General features: G+C 42.1%; 1 protein-coding gene across 8 annotated transcripts in view; it reads right to left on the minus strand.

The window, feature by feature from the left end:
• Positions 1–19,761, minus strand: part of BBS12 (Bardet-Biedl syndrome 12) — a 77,336-nt gene that overhangs the window by 15,986 nt on the left and 41,589 nt on the right. For 3 of the 8 annotated variants that reach the window (XR_007137513.1, XR_007137519.1, XR_007137512.1), the window contains exon 3: positions 7,969–8,153. The exons of 1 other annotated variant lie outside the window; for it this stretch is intronic. The gene's annotated coding sequence lies outside the window, so the exon portion shown is untranslated. Of the gene's footprint in view, positions 1–410; positions 584–2,464; positions 2,554–7,968; positions 8,154–19,761 lie in introns of those variants that run through there. 4 more of the 8 variants (XR_007137516.1, XR_007137515.1, XR_007137517.1 and 1 more) reach the window with 3 other exon arrangements.

Consider the following 19,761-nt stretch of genomic DNA (forward strand, 5'->3'; position numbering starts at 1 on the left):
TCTTGTCCTTCCTGTACCTCCAAGACTGGCCCCCAACTTTTCAATGCCTGTGGTCTTATTATTCCCTTACGGCGGTGGTGAGGTTGTGCCCTCTCATCTGAAATCCTCCTTGTTTCAAAAGCCTTATTATTTAGTGGGAGGCATCCGTTGCCTTAGGGAGGATAAGCATTATTAAGGCAGGAATGAAAAACAAAGAAAAAAATTATCGTCCAGCTTTAGTTCAAGAATAGACTTTTGAAACCCAGAGCTGAGACAATAGTTATGAAAGAAAAAAAAGAAAAAGTCAGAGCTTTTTGAGGGAGAGAGGTTTTTTGAGTTCCAAAAGCTTACTTTTAAATAGCAACAGAAAAATCCCCCAGTGAAGTTTAACAGAAAAAGTACCTTGTAAAGAAAGTAGATGAAGAACCTACCAGGCCAGAGACGAGAGCAGCAGCGTTGCTGCAGCAGAGGGAAGGAAGGCGCCTAGAGCAAGGGGCTGGCGTGTGGGTCAGGGAAGGAGCTCATCCTGCTTTCTCAGGGTTGAAACCCGGAAGTAGCTGAAGAGATCTCCTGAAAAGTTCTCAAAATGCCAAGACAAGGGGGTCTGATGTCCAGGATGTCACCGAGTCTACTAAGACCCACACAGATCCTGGGGCAGCCTCACCCCCCTTGCTCATCTCAGAAGGTGCAGAGCTCAGGCAGTGCTCCCCAGCCCTGGGAGGGAGGAGAGGGTAAGAATGAGAGAGAGAAAGGAAGAGAGGAGGGCTATAGGGCTCTCAGGGCTGGGATGCCGAAGGGCTACAGCATCAGCTACACATGGGGATCAGATGCTTTCTCAGAGCTCAGTTGATGGTGGCCACCTGAAGACCCCAGGGGCTGGCACACCTGTACGCCACCCGTATCAGCAAGTGCTGATAAGTGGAGACCACCGGATGACAGTGGTAGAAGACAAGTACCCAGGACACGGGCCCAGTGCCTGGATACCTGGGAAGCTCCCTCCAGGAGACATTGTTGGTTTGACCAGGATGCCACCCTCAGCTGTTGTGACTGTCGTCAGATGGTAGCTTGTGGATCGACCCTTTTCCAGAGACTTGTCCTCACCAGGGAACTGCCCACAGCTACCCGGGAATTTAACTCACCTCACCCCAACCAGGGAACCAATGATTGACTGACAAAAACCTATGCTCCTTGCCTCAGGGTTTAACAGAGCAAGTGGGCTTGTTGGCTGCTGGGTAACGGAAAGACCAACTACCGAAGCAATGGTCTTTGGCAGACAGAAGAGGCTTTATTGCAGGGCTGCCAAGCAAGGAGACAGGGGCAAAGCTCAGATCTGTCCCCCCCATAGGGTGTTCAGTCTAGCTTTTATGAGTTAGAGGAGGAGGGCTGTCACGTGGAAGCACTGGCAGGGCAGCTTTCCATTGGAGGGCCTTGGAACTTGGCCATTTATAAGGCATGATAAAGGGGCTTCAGCACTGGAACTTCTTGGACCCTTGGCTTCTGAAAGGGTTCTGGCTTCAGGTTCCGTTCGTGTCTAGACCTTTGGTTCCGTGGTGAGGAACTTTGGTTGCAGGTGTTATTTTAGTTAAAATTTCCTCTTCTGGACATGCTTTGGCCACATGACCTGTTACTGCTGTTTCTAAAAACAACTCAGTATTTTTTTTTTTAGAAACCGGATAAGGCCAGTTTGGATTGGTTCTGCAGTTACAAGGAACATCGACTTTGTGGTGCCATTCAGACACCAGGGCTCCCCAGCAAGCTGAGGCTAGATTTCAGCAGCAATCTCACTGTATTTAGCTTTTTTCCTGCAGTATCCTTTCCCCCTCATTGTCTTTTTACAGCTTTTTTTCTGAAAGCATCTCTTCAATCAATCACTTGCCAAAGATTACCTGCCTCAGGCTCTGCTTCTAGGGAATCAAAGACATTCCCCCAAACACAGGTGCCACTTTGGGAGAATTGAGAAGTTGGGGAAAATTCTTGAATGACTGACCAAGTTTAAACTTGACATTTGAAACTCACTGAAATAACCGAATTGACTGGGGCCAATTAGATTATGTTTTGATAGATCAGATGACAGACGTAGGGGAGGAAAATCTTTTCCTCCACCCTCTAAGGTTTAGCGGCAGGTACTTGTGAAATTAAACTGACAACAGACAGATTAAGAGGAGAATATGCATACACATTTGTTAATTTTTAATTTTATGTGCATGGGGGCATCACAGAAAGAGGCAAATCTGAGCTGGACCCTGTGGGGTCCCCTCCAGAATATAAAACCCTTTCTGTGTTCCCAGTTTTTTGTTTGTAGGTAAAAGGCTTTCAGCCTCCTAGACCTCCCCTGAGTTCCAAAGAGTTGATTTAAACAGTTACTAATTAGGGAAGGAAAGGAACGCAGAAACAACGGAAAGGCAATCAAAAAAACAGTAGCTGCAGTGATGGGGCAGGGTCCTGTGTCCTTCTCAAGATATACATTTAACCATCTGTTACATACCTCTGACGTCTTCTGCAGGAAATAAGGCCTCCACCCAAGTGAAGAAGGATAACGTTGGAACACAATCAGAGGGACCACAGACTGGTTGGAACCAGAGGCTGACAACTGAGATTCCTGGAACACCACCTTCTTACCTCACCACCAGCCAATCAGAGGAAGACCACACACCCTACCGACCTCCCACCTGTTAAAAACTCTTCTCAGAAAACCATCAGGGAGTGGGTGCTTTTTGAGCATAAGATGACTGTTCTACTTGCTTGGCCTGTCAGAACCCTCTCGTTCTTAAGTCCAGATCAGCAGATACTTCTTCACAGCATCCATTTATTGGCATTGTTTCTAGTGCCAAAGTACAAACACCAGGAGAGCTGGGCAAAAGCAATACAAAACAAAACTGAGTGTATTCCTTGCCAAATGAGGAAGAGCTATGTCGCTCAAGAAATGCTCTCAGCAGGTCTCTCTGAGCAGGAATTTAGTTTTTTTTGTTTTGTTTTGTTTTGTTTTGTCTTTTTAGGGCTGCACCTGGGACATATGGAAGTTCCCAGGCCGGAGGTTGAATCAGAGCTACAGCTGCCGGCCTACACCATAGCCACAGTAACTTGGGATCCCAAGCTGTGTCTGTGACCTACACCACTGCTCACAGCAAGGCCGGATCCTTAACCCACTGAGGGAGGCCCGAGATTGAACCTGCATCCTCATGGAGCCTAGTCAGACTCATTTCCGTTGATCCACAGTGGGAAATCCTCTGAGCAGGAATTTAGATAAGAGCTGGATACAGGGCATGATAGAGGAGAGTCACCAAATGAAGCCAGATTCTGGGTGCACATATCTAGCTGGCTGACAAGGCAAGAGTATAACTCTTCTTTCCAGCTGGTCATCACATTGGATGGGAAGCGGGGTCCAGTGTCCGGAGCCCTCACAACTCTCCGAGAGGCCCAGGTCCAGAGCACCTTTCTAGCGTGCTCAGGTTGCATGGTGGCCAGACTAGTTTGGCAAAATGTTTTCTATAACAGCAGTTAGTAGTGCTCATGCTTGCCTTCTTCACCAGACTGGGAGCTTATTCAGATGGGCCCCAACTCCTCACACCCCTTCATGTCCCCCTACAAAGCTCAGCACAGTGGTCTGTTCACAGGAAGCTGCTGAATCGCTCATTAGCTGTTTAGTCTGTGCGTGACACAGATTCAGCAGTGGCTGCCACGTGGCCCCAGAAAGTTGCTATGAATTGGGGCCTCTGTTCTCTGGGGTCAGAGGAAGGCTCACATGGCTTTTCCCATTAGCTTGTAAACCCTGGAGAAATGATCAGTGTTACACTGTTCAAAACAGAGTCTAGACAAGGAGTAAGTTCCATTGCAGTGGAAAAGGGTAGCAACCAGACCTGGGAGGCACAGAGAAGGCAAGGGCCCAGTACAGCAAGGCCAGGGCAGAAACAGACATGCCCACCACCCCCACCCCTGGCCCTCATTTGACATCATTGGCTCTTGATCTTTAAGAGGGTTGCAGTCATTAGCTGTCACTGCCTATTGTGACAGACAGGAATTTTAGGAATTCTGGCAATGGCAGCAGTGGGTAACTGACCTATTATGCAGTCTCTCCAGATACTGATGAACTGACGTGGGATATGAACTGGCCAGCAAGCTATGGGACAGTTTTTTCAGATCATTAATATCCACTCTAGCCCTTTGGGTTGGAAATCTTTCTAAAATGTATGAAACACTTTCTGCCTTTTTAAAAGAAAGTAGGGCAAACATATCTAGCCTTTTTATTTTTTTTTTCAATTCTTTTTTTTTTGTCTTTTTGTTGTTGTTATTGTTGTTGTTGTTGTTGTTGCTATTTCTTGGGCTGCTCCCGCGGCATATGGAGGTTCCCAGGCTAGGGGTCGAATCGGAGCTGTAGCCACCGGCCTACGCCAGAGCCACAGCAACGCGGGATCCGAGCCGCGTCTGCAACCTACACCACAGCTCACGGCAACGCCGGATCGTTAACCCACTGAGCAAGGGCAGGGACCGAACCCGCAACCTCATGGTTCCTAGTCAGATTCCTTAACCACTGCGCCACGACGGGAACTCCTTTTTTTTCAATTCTTAAAATTATTTTGTCTTTTGTTTATTTAGGGCTGCACCCACAGCATATGCAGGTTCCCAGGCTAGGGGTCAAATAGGAACTCCACTGCTGGCCTACACCACAGCCACAGCAATTCCAGATCCAAGCTGTGTCTGCGACCTACACCACAGCTCAAGGCAACACTGGATCCTTAACCCACTGAGCAAGGCCAGGGATCAAACCCATGTCCTCATGGATACTAGTCGGGTTTATTAACCACTGAGCCACAACAGGAGCTTCTAACATTTTTATCTTTTTATTTTTACTTTTTTGCTTTTTAGGGCTGAACCCACAGCATATGGAGATTCCCAGGCTAGGGGTCAAATCGGAGCTACAGCTGCCAGCCTACACCACAGCCACAGCAACTCAGGATCCGAGTCGTGTCTACCACCTACATCACAGCTTACGACAATGCCGGATCCTTAACCCACTGAGCGAGGGCAGGGATCAAACCCACAATCTCATGGTTCCTAGTTGGATTTGTTTCCACTGTGCCACAATGGGAACTCCCTCCCAGCCTTTTTAAATTGAAGACCACCTTTATTATCTGGGCAGATCGAACACTAGACTGGCCTGAAGTTTGCTATCATTTACACAGTGTGGCTTCTGTTTGCTTGTATGTTCACTTTCTTTTCAAGCTTTCCTTTCAGGCTCCTCTCTGCTAGTCTGTCAACCACAATTCTGTCCTGTTGTCAGACTGCCCACTTGTAACAAATCTCTCTCTGCTTTGTTTTATTTTTATTTTTATTTTTTTGTCTTTTTGCTATTTCTTTGGGCCGCTCCCGCGGCATATGGAGGTTCCCAGGCTAGGGGTCGAATCGGAGCTGTAGCCACTGGCCTACGCCGGAGCCACAGCAACGCGGGATCCGAGCCGCGTCTGCAACCTACACCACAGCTCACGGCAACGCCGGATCGTTAACCCACTGAGCAAGGGCAGGGACTGAACCCGCAACCTCATGGTTCCTAGTCGGATTCGTTAACCACTGCGCCACGACGGGAACTCCTCTGCTTGGTTTTAAATCTTCCAAGAATCTGGGCATGGGATGATGGTTAAAAACTAGAAGAGGGATTGCCAACACTTAGTTTGAGAATGACTCTTCTCCATCATGCACCCAGTCAATCACAACCCACCAATCACCAAACCCCTGGATGAGGTCTTAGGATATTTCACAAAAAATGCTCCAAGTAGCTCCTTCCAATCGACAGAATCAGCCTGGGAGCTGAAAACTATCTGCCATGGGATGGTGGTAGCAGTCAGGTCCTGCAAGAAATAAATGGCACCTCGAACTGGGTGATTTGAAGAGAGTTTAATACTCTATTTACGGAGGTTAAGTAGGGTTTAAATAAGCTGTACCTGGCTACACCCTGTGTTGCTAACCCTGAGTTATAACAGTGGGAGCCATTATAACCTCTAGGTTCGAGGAACAAGCAGGGGGAGCAGCTACTAGGGTCTCGATCTAACTGCTGGGTGGGAGGCTGCAGCTAACTTACAAAGACCCTGCTGGGAGGGAGGCGTGAGAATAAACCCGGACCTCACTTACCTCCTATAGCCCAGTGTCCTTCCAGTGCTTCTTATTGGCTAACTACAACTGGAACCTGCAAGGTAAGGTAGATCTCCTTGATGCAGTTCCTAGAGATGCCCCTCTTGGGGCACAGGGCAGGATGCAGATGGGTGGGGAAGGGATGTAAGAGGCACCAGAGGATCTGTGGCCCAGAGGGAAAATGAACTTTCCGGGGCATTGAAGAACTGCAAGCACAGCTATTATGTGAGGATACCTGGGCATTGACTACACACTGATGTGTCCTGCTGATGCTGAGAATGGTTCAAGGACCAGGAGAACCTGTATTTGTAAGCCTTCCATTAAATAGAATGACAAGTGGTATCAGTGTAGAGTGGGGATTTAACGCCTAGCATGAGAACAGGATTTTAGCTAGAATTCCTTTTCCAGGTAGAAAAACCTTACTCCCGACAGACGGTGTCAGTTTTATCTTCTTGTCCCTATCCCAACTCTGTCCCCAAGGACCCTGGGTAGAGGAAATATACTCCATCTGTTCCTGCTCTGTGGCCTCCTAATGTCCTGTGGGATTGCGTATCCTCAGCTAATTAAATGGGAATTTAACTTTTTATCACATGTCTATGTGGGTAGGTTTCCTACCATCAGACTGGAGCCCAGGAGAAACATTTCTCCATCTTGGACCTAGAGGAGACCAAGACTAATTCGGTTTTGCAAAAGAATCAGAGTTTTCTTTTACTTGAAACCTGTGAACTTAATTAAAAAATATAATGGTACTGATTTAGGCTGTTGAGACCATTTTTGCTTGTTGCTTGTTTGGTTGTATTCTGGATAGTGGAGGTGGCTGGTTCACTAGGTTCCAGATAGATGAGGTGCTACAAGGCCTTCCTTCCCAGAGCTGCTCATGTGTGATTCTTCCTTTTCTACTGGCTCTGTCCCCTGGGCCTACAGCAGACCTGGGGCTCCCATGTCATAAAACACTTTTTTCCATCCTACTTCTCTTCTTTCCGTCACCCCCCAAAGATGAAGGAAAGACTTGTCTACACCTGCGACCCACTTTGTGACCCATTGCTCTCTCCACTCCTTAAACCATTATTATTAGTTTAAATATTTCCTCCCATGCATTGCTGAAAAGTGGACACTGGTGATTGCTGTCTAATTAGATTGTTTTAGGCCTTCCTTCTCTGTTGTGAGATGACACTGTCATTATATCATCTTGCAATGTTCTTATCTTTGGATTCTTCTCTCTCATCCTTTTCCTCTTTTCCTGGTGGCTGCTTCTCTGCTTCCATCATTACTACCTTTTCCTTTTCCTGCTCACCAAACATGGAGGTACTTCCCAAGTTCCTTTCCCCTGCTCCTCCACCAGGATATCCCACTCTCTCTTTCATTTTTAGAACCCTCTCCATACTTTTTCCTCAACAAACATCCACTCCCTTTGCTTAAATTACCACGTTTCGTTTGTTTGTTTGTTTGTTTTTGCTTTTTAGGGCCGCACCCAGCCTGTGGAGGTTCCCAGGCTAAGGGTCGAATAGGAGCTGCAGCTGCCGGCCAACATCACAGCCACCGCAATGCGAGATCTGAGCCACATCTGCGACCTACACCACAGCTCACAGCAACGCCAGATCCTTAACCCACTGAGCGAGGCCAGGGACTGAACCTGAGTCCTCATGGCTACTAGTCGCGTTCGTTACTGCTGAGGCACGACGGGAAGAACTCCCATTACCACGGCTTTGAGTGTGACTCCTAAATTATAAACTTAGTCTCTGAGTGCAGAGCTGACTCATTCCCACTTACCTGGTGGCTATATGTATCTACATGATCAGCCAGCCCAGACTAAACTTAGCAAACTCATTATGCTCTCTTGCAAATGATTACTTCCTGATGACTTACCTGTCAGCACACTAGCTCCATCCATTGGATTTCTCTTTGTTCAGTAGCTTTCTAGAGGCTTTTTTCTCTGCCAGTCCTGTTTCTTCAAGAACTGTTCCATCCTGACTATGTGGCCACGGTCTCATAGGTCTACCTTCTCTGGCCTCAGATGACTGGCTCGAGGGCGAGCCACACACAGAGTGTGCCTGTGGAGAGTGGCAGTGTACTGTGGTTAAGAGCTTTACTCTGGAGTAAATAGCAGGATTTCAATCACTGGGTTACTAGCCTCCACTCTCCTCGAGCTAGGTGGCATGGTTTCTTGAATGATACAGCCAGGTTAATAAGAGGACCTATTTCATTGGACGGTTAAACATGAGCATCAAGTGAGATAAAACATGTAAATTGCTTAGCACAGTGCCTGGTACACAGGAAGCACTTTAAAATGTTATAGGTATTTCCTGGGAGGTTTGGATTTGAGAAGAAAAAGCAATGCCTATCTGTCATTTCCTCTCAGTGGTAGAAGGTAAAAGATACAAACCTCAGGAGATATTAACAACCGCGTTTGCCATGTTTCTTCTATAGGAGGGAAGCTTGGCAGCAGCTCACAGGAAGGACAGATAAGAGACAGGCAAGCATTTGGGTCCCTGCGTCTACGGCTCTAACTACTCCCATGGCTGGGTTTCAGCCCCTCCTTGGGTTTTGTGAACTCTTTCTGCCTAAGTTAGTTCAATTTAACCTGCTGTTACTTGGCTGTAACCAAGAGTAACTAACATCTTTAGCTCCCAAGTTCTTCGGATTACCAGGTCCTAAAGATACAGAACTATCCCTGGCTTGGATCTCTTGTCCATTTCCACTGCCCCCTTTGTTTTTCTGGGTCCTGTGAAACCTGCTCATCAATCTCTAGCTACAGTCTAACCATGCTCTTCCTCCAGAACCCCAAGGGATCTGCACTTTCTTCTCAATAAAGGATATTTTTCACTGGTGGTTTTACTTACCTTTTCAGGCTTCTCTCCACTCAGTGCCCTGCCAGCTACTTGCCACTTTTTACATTACAGCTAAATAGAACGACATGCTCAGGGTCCCTTCTCTGTGTCATTGCGAATGCTGCTGGTTTCCATCAGCCCTCTCAGCTTTTCTGCCATTATTTCTATAAAAAACCTCATCATCCTGCAGAGTCTGTGCTAAATGATATTCTTTTTCATAAGACTTTTCTGGCTTCCCCAAAGCAAAATGACATCTGTTGAACCATCGAATGCTCATTTTATGATGTGTGACTCTATTTTCTACTGTAATTGTTTGTGTCAGAATTTATTTCTTCCATTTGACTATCAGCAACTGTAAGACCAGTGTCTACTTAACTTGCAACTACATAGCTACTACTATGCCATGCTACTATGTAGAGGCATAATACGTTTTTTAAAGATAAATGAATCAAGAAATAATGTTCTCTGATAGACTGGGGACAAAGAAGTTGAATGTATGTGTCTATGTGTGTGCACATGCATGTGTTGGGAGAGACAGAGAGAGAGAAAGACATATCTGAAGAACAGGATTAACTTCTACACCACAAATGAATTCAAGATGCATACAATTTGGCCAGTGATGCCAATTTTGCCTGGTATTGCTATTTCTGTTTGTTACTATGGCAAACCGATTTAATTTTTTTTTTTTTTTTTTTTGCTATTTTTAGGGGCACATCCATGGCATATGGAAGTTCCCAGGCTAGGGGTTGAGTCAGAGCTTCAGCTGCCGGCCTATACCGCAGCTACAGCAACGCAGGAGCCAAGCCAAGCCGCATCTGCAATATACACCACAGTTCATGGCAATGCCGGATCATTAACCCACTGCTTGAGGCCAGGAATTGAACCTGCATCCTCACAGATCCTAGTCGGGTTCATTAACCACTGAGCCATCAAGGGAACTCCAGATTAAAATTTTTTTTAACCATAGTTTATAGTCCATATAATTCTTCTCTAAGACTCTATGTTTTCTATATTTATTAAGTATTATGATTTTATGGAGTTCCCTTCGTGGCACAGCAGAAACGAATCTGACTAGGAACCATGAGATTGTGGGTTCTATCCCTGGCCTCACTCAGTGGGTTAAGTATCTGGTGTTGCCGTGAGCTGTGCTGTAGTTTGCAAATGCAGATCAGATCCTGCATTGCTGTGGCTGTGGCATAGGCCAGCAGCTGTAGCTTTGACTGGACCCCTAGCCTGGGAACCTCCATGTGCCACAAGTACGGCCCCAATAAGCAAAAAAAAAAAAAAAAAAAAAAGTATTATGAATTTATAACTCAATCTCCAACCTAAAAAGGTAATCTAAAGCATACTTTTTTGGATTATATACAGTTCTTAACAATGTAATCTGCTTTTAGTCAAAATCAATAAAGTTTCAAACCATGTTTCGTATTAGCTTAGCTGATTGCATACTCAATTTAATTATCAAGTGATGACTAGAAATTCAGAGTTTTATACAGTACATGCGTTACTTACTTTTTCAATGAATCTATTTCCCCTTTGAAACATATTTCCGGATAACCTGATCCTTTAAATAATCATTTTTAAAAAGTAAGTAAGTATTGGTATTCCACAAAATTTTTAATATTGCTAAAAATAATTGCTCACAAAATAAAAATTTTTGCTTAAAATATATGGATAATATAGTATTTTCCCTTTTTATTCAGTTATTTTTCAAGAGGAAAAGCTTCTGCATAGCAAAAAATATTAAGCAGGTCATCAGGAGTTACTAACAAAAATTTTAACTATCAAAATATACAACGTCCCTATGGGAAAACATGTGTGTATTTCATTTTATGGAGGTGTGCCATTTGGAAATCTTTATCTCATTTCCTGCCGAAGTGCCTCCCTCTTTAATGTCTACCCAAGGCAGACAGTTCAAGTAAAAAGCAAGAAACTGGAAAGTAAGTAGAATCTTTGGAAGATGAACTTTATGACGACCACAACTCCAGTCCCAAGAATACTCATTCCACATGGACGAGAGGAACAGCAAGCTCTAATGAAAAGCAGTTTAAAAGAATCTGAGCCATTGTGTATAACATACTCAGCCTTGAAGGGGAGCAAAACTTCTCCCCTCCTTGCTTATGGTCTCTCGCTGGGCCAGAGAATTAAGTGGACATAAAACAAATTAATAGGAGAAAGCATACACATTTTAATTTTACATGTATATGGGAGCCTTTACAGGAAAATGAAGCCCCAGAGAAGGGGCCAGGCTTAAGGCCCCTGGTTGAACAAAGAGAGAAAGTTGTGGAACAGTAACTAAAATATATGGGGAGAAAAAAAGAAGATGAGTGACTTTAACAAGCTTCGCTTGTACATTCTCTCGGCCTTCATTCCTCGTCTCTGGTGGTAAGACTATGCTTTTCCTCCTGGTACAGGGAGGGCATCTTTGACAAGGCTGTTTTATCTTCTGCTTTCAGGAAGAAAAGAGGTGACTAGAGCACCCTTCTTGAATCTGCTGTTTTTCAAGCTCCTTTAGATAGGAATTATCTTTATGTCCAGTGGCATATTTGGGGAGGTATATCCTGCCAGTCTTCAGGCTCAATCCACATCTTGAGGGTTTTAAAAGATGAAGAGAGCAAAATGACCAAGCTTCAGTAAAAAAGAGCTTTTAGGAGTTCCTTGGTGGCCTAGTGGTTAAGGATTTGGGATTGTCACTGCTGTGGTTTGGGTTGTAGATGGGGTGCAGGTTTGATCCCTGGCCCGGAACTGCCACATGCTGTGGGTGTGGCCCAAGGGGGACACTTTTAAAGAAGGCATATTGAGAATGTAGAACATTCTTTTATTGGAGTTGACTCTTTAATGCTAGTCTCTAGATGAGCGAAAACTGAGGGAAGATGAACTAAGGACCAATAACAGTGAAGTAGGACAGTTTCATGCACAGGTCTCTGCTCTGGTTAGTGTTCACTGACCTGAGAGCCCCTAAAATTATCCATTCTAGAGAATGAACTGTAGCTAACACTCAAATCCCATTTTTTTCTTTGCAATGCATTATTTTATACTGTTTTTAATGAATGGGCTTACTCCTTTCCTTCTTATTTTTACTTGGGCTAATAAAAAAAATTAAGTTATGATACTAGAGTAAACACTAAAGCAATAGTCAGGGGAAGCAGCAGAGAAGGAAGCCAGATCTTCCATCTGCGATAAACCAGAAAAAAAAAAAAAAAAAAAAAGCATGCAGTTTACTGGAAGCAGACGGCATTTCAGGTTTTAGTTTTTCCTTCTTGCATGTTTAATACACAAAATGTGTGCTTGCTGTAGTACTGGTCTAAGCAGAACCCCTAGGAACAGGACATGGGCCAAACAGAGCATTCTCCCTCTGTTTGGAGCCATCTAAGAATTTGCTCTTGGTTTCTTTGCCTTCTTTTGCATGCATTCTCTTTCTCAGAGGAGATCTTTGTTTATAATCACTAGGAAAAGAAAGAGCTAACTTATTAGGACTATTAATCTTTTTCCCCTAAATGACTTTTGTAACAGTTTGTATTACCTTGAAGTATAAGACGAGATTTCTGAGGGCTGCATACCCAGGCTATGAAATTTGACTTCCATGGCAGTTTTGATGACAACAACAACCAAAGCAGCTGGTTAACCATAAGTTTTATGGCTACTTTTTAGAAAATGACTTCTTAAGATTGTGTTTTCCAAACTTTTAAAACATATCACCCTCAATCTAAAATAAAAATTTGAAATGTATTTTTATGAGTTTTACTGAAAAGTAAAACCAAAAATTATAATTCCAATATAGCAGTTTTGATTATTTAGAAAATAACGATGGGATAAAAGTAAAAACGAAAGAAAAAAATGGACATATCACAAAGTGATTTTGTAATGATGTTGACTTACATTTATATGATTCTTCATATATTTTAAAGCACTTTCATATACGGTGTCTTTCTGAGCTTTATAATAATATCACCTATGAAAAAGACTTTCAGACATGGAACTCAGAAGAAACAACTTGTTTATCCTTGGAACTGGGCAAAAAGAAAAAAAATTAGTTGGGAAATAGTATATCTAATGTTCATTTGATGATAGCTTTTTTATCTGGGATATACCACAAAACTGAAGTTGGAATAGAGCAGGTTAGGTAAGGGACTGGTAACGGATGATTTTTTGATTTGCTCTAAAAGCAGGAATTAGCTCCAATAACAGCCTCACCTTGCTATTTGTTTTCCTTTAAAAAAATGCTTCCTTTTTCTTTAAATGCCTTGAGAAACTTCTTGCTATATTTGCTGTAAATATGGGGGAAAAATGTAGGCTTCCTTTTGCTCTGATAGAACAGTCTCAATCAGATTAGAAACTATCATAGTAATTCTTGGAGAAAATACAAAAGATTAATTTGTGCTTTAGACAAAAAAAACCTCAAAGTGCTGAGATTTCAAGTATTATTACTTCTGTTAAGAATCAGAAAATCCCTTTTCTCCACACATCAGAATTACTGTGGAATGGGGGAGCAGAGTCAGCACTATTGGAGGTTAAAAAGATGAAAATGATGTCAGTTTATTTTTTGTGATTTTCTTGCATATTTATTTTCAAAAACTGGTGGAAAAACCAAATAGAGCAAGGCCAGGGATCAAACCCACATCCTCATGGACACTATGCTGGGTTCTTAACACACTGAGCCACAGCAGGAACTCCCAGAATAGAGACTTTGAATTATAAGGAAAGAAACTGAATAGTGTCATTGGACAATTTGACAGCAGAATATGCTGTCATTAAAAAATTCAGCATCCTTGTATTATATTTTGGATGTGGTCTTTTAAATAAAGTATTAATCCTGCCACTTCATTCCCAACAGACACCAACAATTGCATCCTCCTGAGGCAGAGTAATGAATAATGATTTAGTTAGTGTAGAAATGGGGGCTTCGATATATTTCCTGATTAACATCCATCGTTTAAGATTGGTAAAGACAAATCTAGATGAACAGGCCTTGCTTGTTGGAAGATTAACTATTGAAAGTATATTTGTTTTATGTCAAGGTGGACATTAACCCCTGACCTATGCATTTGATTGTTAGCGAAAGAATGTAAAGAGTGGCAACTCCCAGTCTAGGGGAAAGAAGAACAAAGCAACCATGAAACTTATGGGGCATATCCATCTCTAAGACCCCTATGGATAAGGCCTGATGTAGGTGACTGGACAGTGCCAATGGGGAAAAGGAATGATAACAGGACCTCATGTTGGTACCCCATCTTTAAGAGATAAAACCTCCTTAGAAAACTAGGGAAGGGGGATTCTTCCTTCCCTTCCCAGTGTCTGTGCTGGGAACTATTTGCTTTCCTGTAATAAAGACTTTGGCTTGCTTGCCACCTGTGTATTCTTGAGAAGTTCAATTTTCGGCTCTGTGAACAAGAACGTGGATTCCGGTAACATTTTTCTGGTAACACTGCTATTGTCAGATTTCTTCTCTGTGGACATGAGAGCACTAGAATGTTTTCCGCTGAGTCAGACATTGGAGCAACCTATCCATGGCATTTATGCAGGAACTTTTAGTGAGTACATTGTTTAGATATATTCCATTCCCCCTCATTAATCATTTAATCAGGGTCCTAAAGTATTTTGCAAATCTATAGACAGGAAATCCTGTGTGTAATACTTTCTTCTGGTCTTTGTCTTCTTGTAATATTATACTTCAAAAGTAATTCCTAGTAGTCAGATGGTTAAGTAAGCACTAGATTCCAAAGTTAGAACAATAAATTAAAAAGATGGAATACAGGATTAACTCATTAGTCTGAAATACTAGGTCTATTTTCTGTCCCATAGACTTTCATGATTTCTAATCTCTTAGCAGCACACGTCGTTCCAACATGTCTGGGCATGTTTAGGAGACTGGTTTTGTTCCAAGACTCCTGGCGATCCCAAGCTGGAAGAGGGTCGGAATTGTCAATAAAACTGCAGACATGCTTTAAGTTCAAGCTGGGATCCCCACTCCACACAGATATATAGAAGCTGTTATTATACCTACATTTATTACAACTACATCTTGTCGTATCTATTTCTCACTGTATGCCCATGTATAGGAGTTATTATATCTAAATAAACCTGACAGAGACTAGGAACAAGTTGTTAATTCCATGATCATCTTCACTGTTAAGGCAATATAAGCTTTTGACAGATATCTAGATTCTTCAGTGGGAAAGATGCTCTTAATATTTTATAATTGCTTATTCTTAATAATTTTAAATGTTATATATAAGCCTTAGCTTCTTACTCAATATACCTCATTGTCATGAAAGAGAAAATGCCATCAGCACTAGAAGTCTTAAGATACAAGGAGGGAGTTCCCGTTGTGGCTCAGAGGTTAATGAACCCGACTTGTATCCATGAGGAAGAAGCAGGTTTGATTCCTGGCCTCAATCAGTGGGTTAAGGGTCCAGCATTGCCGTGAGCTCTGGTGTAAGTCACAGACAGCGCTGGGAATCTGGTGTTGCTGTGGCTCTGCTGTAGGCCTGCGCCTACAGCTCTGATTCGACCCCTAGCCTGGAAACTTCCATATGCTGTGGGTGAGGCCCTAAAAAGACAAAAAAAAAAAAAAAAAAAAGATACAAGGAACACAGCTATTCCAACAATGTCCTGGTGAAAGGCTAAATTTCAAATAGACTCAATTATCGAGTGTGTGTGTGTGTGTAACCAGGCAGGGCCCTGTGGGGCTGCTGGGCACAAAAGCCTTTCTGTGTCTCCCATTTCTTGTTTTTAGGAACAGGCCACATTCAGCCTCCATGGACTTGCCTGAGTTCTAAGGGGCAGGTTCAGACAGTGGTTGATCAGGGAAGGAGGGAGATTCAGAGACCAGGGAGGAGCAGTTAAGAAACAATAGCACACGGCCTTGGGCAGGATCCTGGTTCCCTTGAGGGATACACATAATGATGTAGGCATCTTATACAACTAAGAGAAGAGTTATATTCCTTACGCTTCTTTTAGAAACGAATACTTTAAAACTGAACAGCTTAGAGTCCTTCCTTGTGCTTATCCCTGTCTCAACTGCACCCTAAACACAATCACCTGTAAGCTACAGATTAGGCACCCTGAGCACAAATGCCTATGGGTTAAAGATTATTAACACACAATGTTTTTCAGGAACTTTCCTAGTTTGTTCTAATCTCTGATCAATATGCCCTTTTTGCAAGTACTGTTATTCTGGGCAATAGCCCAGAAGACTAGCACCTTGATTCAGCTGAAATCTCCTGACATCAGCTTTGATGACTAAGATTCCCGCAAAGAAAGAAGAATGCATGTTTGTCCCAATCATGATTCTTATCTGAAATCCTGTTTTTCTCCTTTTTACTATAAAACTCTCTGAAATTCTTCCCAGTGGAGGACATAGACTTGAAGGCATTAGCCTGCTGTGGCCTCCTTTGCCTGGCAAAGCAATAAAAGCTATTCTTTCTCCTTCATCCAAAACTTTGTCTCCATGTTTCTACTAGGCACTGGTGGACACAGGCCAAGTATAGGCAACAACAGTACATACTATTATGTATATACACTCATATAAATATTATATATAATATATATCAGTACATATATATTACGTGTTATATAATATATATTATATATCAGTACATTTATAATAGTATAGTATATTATTTTAGGAATTAAAGTATTATAAAATTACATTATAGTATAGAAATTGTAAGCAGGAAAAGGTTATTTACAGAATTGTTTTTAATCTGGAACGTCTCCAAAGTCTGGGGTTATTGTAAGTGTTGCAATTGCTATCATAAGGCTCATTTCCATAAATCTGCTATGCTGCCTGCTTTAAACTAAATGTTTCTAACTCTCCAAAATGTATAAACTGCAGTCCTAATCCCCAGTGTGATGGTATTAGGCGGTAAGGCCTTTAGGAGGTGATTAGGTCATGAAGGTGAAGCCCACGAATTGCATTAGCGCCCTTATAAAAAAGAAACACCAGAGGCGTATCTTGCCCCTTCTGCCGGGAGAGGACACAGTGAGAGGATGGCAGTCTGTGGACCAGAAGCAAGTCTCACCAGACATTGAATCTCTAGGTGTAGCTTTTTCTTTACAAAGTTAGGATCACAGTACACAGACTATGGTGATACTGATTGTTTATAGGTTGAACCTTTGTGATGTGTCCTCCATACCTCTTTGGACAGTCTCCGACTTTCTTCTCTGCATTCTGTAGGATTTTTCCCAAGCTTTACCACCACATCACAGATTGCTTGCACCTGTGTCAATTCTGCTCCTTGTTGTTTCAGATGAATTCATGTACAAGTGCCTAGGCAAGGGATCAAACTCAAGCCACAGAAGTGACCACGCTCAATCCTTAACCACTAGGCCACCAGGGAACTCCGATTATTTCTTTAATGATATCATTTTTAATGAACTTAAATGTGAATGACATCGACTGCAATGGAACTCAAACGTATCAAGCAAAACTCCCTTGCACTTGACACCCGGTTCCTGCCTAGCGGGAACTAGCACTTTTGCCATCTTCTTGTGGATCCTTCCAGAGATACGAATGTGAAAACGAGTAAATGCAAATAAATATTATTATATGAACATTACTATTCTATTGCATTTCCTCCACATGGTCCTCACAATAAACCTTGGAGAACTTGCATTATCATGATATAAATATCTGCCTCATTCCTGTTAATGGCTGCATATTGCAGTGTATGGGAATTGTCATAATTTATTTAGCCAGTCTCCAACAAATGGGTATTTATGTCATCTCCAATAATTTACTATCAATCTTGCAGTAAATAATGTCACGCTTACATTGTTTTATACTCATATGATTCTACAAGTATTTTACACACACATGACACAGAGGATAAAGTCCTCTGACTGGCATTTGCTATTTTTATAGATATTGTCAAATTGATTTCCGCAAAACCTGCATGGTATTATTTTTGTCTGTTAAAAAACAAACTCTCTACAATTAAACTAATTTATTTACAATTCAATTAGTGTATATTTTAATATCTAATACTTTAACTGCTTTTTCCCTATACTCTCTTCATTGGGGTATAAAATACTTGATGACTTCTCACTATAGATACACTCTTTACTTGAGGGTATAAAATCTTTCTAACTTATTACCTGGAAATTGTGTCTTGAATGTCTTCTTCTCATATAGACTTTTTCATAGGTCTTTTGCATATTACTTTCTAGTCTATTCTCTTTAAAATTTTTTATTCAGCTTTGTTTCTTTGACTAAAGGCTTTTCTTTTTTTCCTTCCAGTTTTATTGAGATATAACTGACATAACAGCACTATATAAGTTTGTATATAGCATAAAGATTGACTTATATCCATCAGGAAGCAACTACCATAATAGGTTTAATGAACATCCATCATTTCATATGGGTACCATGTTAAAGAAATAGAAAAAATAATCCTTGCAATGAGAACTTCTAGGATTTACTCTCTTACCAATTTTCACACATAATGTACAGCAGTGTTAACTCTCTTTATCATGTTGTCATTACAACCCTAGTACTTGTTTATCTTATAACTGGAAGTTTATACTTTTGACTACTTTCATTCAATTTCCCGTTCTCTCTTACCCCACTTCTTGCAGCCACAAATCTGATCTCCTTTTCTATAAATTTGTTTGTTTTTGAAGCATAATTGACCTATAACACCATGTTACTTCCTGGTATACAACACAGTGAATCGATATTTCTATACACTTCAAAATGATCACCATAAGTCTGGTTACCATCTGTCACCATACAAAGATATTACAGAATTACTGACTATATTCCCTACACTGTACATTTCATACCTGTAACTCATTTATTTTATAACTGAAGGTTTGTACCTTTTTTTTTTTTTAGGGCCACAACTGTGGCATATGGAGGTTCCCAGGCTAGGGGTCGATTTGGAGCTGTAGCTTCCAGCCTACACCACAGCCACAGCAATGCTAGATCCGAGCCGCATCTGCGACCTACACCACAGCTCATGGCAACACCAGGTCCTTAACCCACTGAGTGAGGCCAGGGATCAAACCCGCAACCTCATGGTTACTACTTGGTTTTGTTTCTGTTGCACAATGGGAACCTCAAAAGTTTGTACCTCTTAATCTCTCCCAGTTACTTCTCTCCTCTCCCTACCCTTTCCCTCTAGTAACCTCCTGTTTATTCTCTGTATTTATGACTTTATTTCTGTTTAGTTATGTTTATTCATTTGTTTGTTTTTCTAGATTCCACATAGAAGTGAAATCATATAGTATTTGTCTTTCTCTGACTTCCTTTGCTTAGCATACTGCCCTCTTGCAAATGGCAATATTTCATTCTTTTTTTATTGCCAAGTAATATCCCTGTGTGTGTGTATGTGTATATACACATTTTTTTACCCATTCATCTATCTTTTTTTTTCTTTTTACAGCTACACCTGCAGCTACATAAGTTCACAGGCCAGGGGTCAAATTGGAGCTGCAGCTGCAGACTACACCACAGCCACAACAACACTGGGTCTGAGCCACATCTGCAACCTATGTGGCAGCTTGCGGCAATACCAGATCTTAAATCCACTGAGCAAGGCCGGGATCAAACCCACGTCCTCACAGAGATAATGTTGAGTCCTTAATCCACTGAACCACAAAGGGTACTCTTATCCATTCATCTGTTGATGGGCACTTGTTTCCATATCGTGGCTATTGTAAAAAATGCTGCAATGAACATAGGGGTGCATATATCTTTTCAATTAGTTTTTTTGTTGTCTTAGGATAAATACCTATGTCTGGAACTGCTGAATCATAGCTCAATTTTTAATTTTTTGTGGGATCTCCATATTGTTTTCCATAGTGGCTTTACCAATTTACATTGCCA

This window comes from Phacochoerus africanus, chromosome 10 (assembly GCF_016906955.1).
Source record: "Phacochoerus africanus isolate WHEZ1 chromosome 10, ROS_Pafr_v1, whole genome shotgun sequence".
NCBI classification, from domain to species: Eukaryota; Metazoa; Chordata; class Mammalia; order Artiodactyla; family Suidae; genus Phacochoerus; species Phacochoerus africanus.